This window comes from Gossypium arboreum, chromosome 7 (genome assembly GCF_025698485.1).
Source record: "Gossypium arboreum isolate Shixiya-1 chromosome 7, ASM2569848v2, whole genome shotgun sequence".
NCBI classification, from domain to species: domain Eukaryota; kingdom Viridiplantae; phylum Streptophyta; class Magnoliopsida; order Malvales; family Malvaceae; genus Gossypium; species Gossypium arboreum.
In genome coordinates this window covers 39570128-39572983 of record NC_069076.1, presented here as the reverse complement: position 1 = coordinate 39572983, position 2856 = coordinate 39570128, and the positions used below count along the sequence as shown (strand labels likewise).

The window sequence follows — 2856 nt, the reverse complement described above, 5'->3', positions numbered from 1 at the left end:
TTATGTCTTGCCATGATTTCTTTTAGGTACTTTTCATATTTAGGGATTTTATTGATTAAGTACAAGTGCGATAAATTGACATCGAGGGATTTAAACAAGTTGATAAAACTTACAAAATCAACTTTATCCCTCTTTTTTTTGTTATCTAACATTGATGGGAATGGTACCTTTGTTCTGCTTGATTTTGAGATTACCAATTCAACCACTGGTTCTACTACTTCAATCGATTCTTTGTGCTCATTTTCTTCCACGGGCTTATCGACAGATTCGAGCAAAATCTCCTCTTCACGTATCAAGTTTCTTACTTGATCGCAGGGCGATTACATTCACATGTTCCTTCCCATCTCTCTAAGGGTTGTTCTCTATGTTACTGGGGATGCCTTAACCGATTTGTTTTTGTAAAAAAACCTATTATCTAGCGCCTCTGTTCCTTCATGCAATTCATATCTATATGCATAACTTGTATCTCCCATTCGATTCGATCAAATTTTTGACCATATGCAACATGATCGTATGCCGTGGGTCTTTCTTGAGTTCTTTGTATATGTAGTGGTTGGTATGGAAGATTTGGTCTATTCTACACTTGGTTTTCTCCTCCTTGATTACCTCTCCACTTAAGATTCAAATGGTCCTTCCAACCAGGATTATACTTGTTTAAATAATGATTTCTACCCTTATTACTGATATAGCTAACGTCATCTGGTTAGTTCTCCATGTATGGCTCTACTCTTGAAGGTTTGATAGTCGTTTCCAACTGATTCAACTTCTCCAAAATTTGTTGATATTTTTCGTCTTTGTTGATTTCTTTCACTATTGGCGATTTTGGTTTCTAAGTGAGTCTCTCATTTGAACACATGTATGAATTCATCACTATGTTATTTATGATTTGATATGCTCTCTCATAATTGTGGTGCATAAGAGATCCTTCGGCTACTCCGTCTATACTGGCCTTGATGTTACTGTCTCCACCATTGTAGAAAATTTAGATTTGAAGCCATTCTTGCAACCCATGGTGGGGGCACTTTCGTATCATTGATTTGAAACACTCCCATGCCTTGTACAGTGTTTCACCTTTGAATTGTTTAAAATTGGTGATATCACATCTAAACTGAATGGTTTTGCTTATAGGGAAAATTTTATGAAGAAATTTTTCTGCTGGTTCACCCCATGTCTTTATGGAGCCTAGCTCCAGTGAATCTAACCATTTGGCCACGTTATCGCATAATGAGAATGGAAATAACCAAAGACAAACAACGTCATCGATTACTCCATTATGTTTGAAGGTATCACAAAGTTAAGGAAACTGTTTCAAATGTCGGTTCAAATCCTCTATCATATTTCCCTTGCATTGCAATGTTTTCTGAATCATCTAGATTGTAGCAATCTTTATCTTGAAATTATTGGTGTTGATCGTTGGTCTGTCAATACTACCTCGCACGACATCTAATGTAGGTAGTGCGAACTCGTGTAACATTCTTTTAGCCATCGGTAGTTCTTTAGAAATTTGTTCTTGTTGCTCGGGTGGATCATCAAATAAAAGGTTCTCCTAAGGTAAGTTAAATACCACAATGGATCATCTTGTCTTACTTGGAGGTTGCACGTTAGAAGTTTCTCCGAATCAGGATACAACTCGATTAAGATGCCTCCGCTTCGGGTCATACGCTAGAATCCAAGATAGAAGAATAAATAAAATTAGTAATTAAAAAAAATGAATCATATCTATAATTTTGAACTTTCCTATTTATCTTATTAATTGTAGAAAATAAAATTTTGATTTAATACCAAAACCACACCAAAAACATATTAAATTAAATAAGCGGTGTCAACAAGTATACATGTCAAATTTTAATATAGATGTGTATAATGGAACATACAAAAGTATTTCGAGGATCGTACCTAAAAGAGAATGAATTAAACCAGAAATCTACTTCTAAAAGAACAAGTCTAAATAGTAATAACCGAAATCTACTTCTAAAAGAACAAGTCTAAATAGTAATAATTAAAATTATATTACGATATACAATAAAATAGAAAACAAGCATAAACTAATTTAACTAGATTAGATAAAAAAAAATAAACAAACAACTATATCAAAATAATAGGTAGAAGATTAACTCTTTTCAGTGGTTGTAATTAACTTTAGAATTCGGGTTTAAATGGAATTAACTATTAATTAACTAGTATTACCTCTCAGCCTCTACTAATTAACTAATTAACGGGTACACACTTATCTTTCAACCTCACTTTCCCCATTGAGATAAATTACGATTTTCTCGACAAACTTATCTCCTGACCTCGTTTAACCTAGATGACTTCCTAGGGTCGTCACTCTTAGGGTTTAAGTACACACAATTTAGAACCAGGTAATTCCAATAAGGAACCCGTATTCCTCCATTAACTACGCCCACATCCACTTGTTAATCTCCTTAGAGACTTAGCCTCTTCTGGATCTAGACACCATAACTCTTAGATTTAATTTAAACATGCAAAAGAATACAAGTAAATTAAAGTAAAAGAAAGGGTAAGAAATTGCTTAGTTGATTGAACCGAATGTGCTTGGAGTTGCGTAATCTATTGATAGTTAACTGATCTATTGGAGTTGCGTAAAAAAAAGGGTAAGAAACACATCCGTGTCTCAGGCCATGAAACTCTCAAAATAGGGACACATAGCCGTGTCCCAACCCATGTTCATGCTCATGTAACACTCTGAGTTGGGTCACATGGCCAAGCCACACACCTATGTACTAGGCCGTGTAACTCTCAACACGACTGTGTACCAGGCCGTGTAACAGCCAAACTTGCATACCCTAAAACCTACAGGCCCTAAAATCAGGTGACTAAAAAACCTTTTTTAGG

The 2856-nt window shown here is 35.1% G+C and overlaps 1 non-coding gene across 1 annotated transcript; it reads left to right on the top strand.

Moving 5' to 3' along the window:
• The first annotated feature begins 1004 nt into the window (after nt 1-1004).
• Nucleotides 1005-1110, top strand: LOC128295678 (small nucleolar RNA R71). The gene has a single exon (XR_008286238.1). It is a non-coding gene; the product is annotated as a small nucleolar RNA R71 (small nucleolar RNA).
• Nucleotides 1111-2856: the final 1746 nt, after the last annotated feature.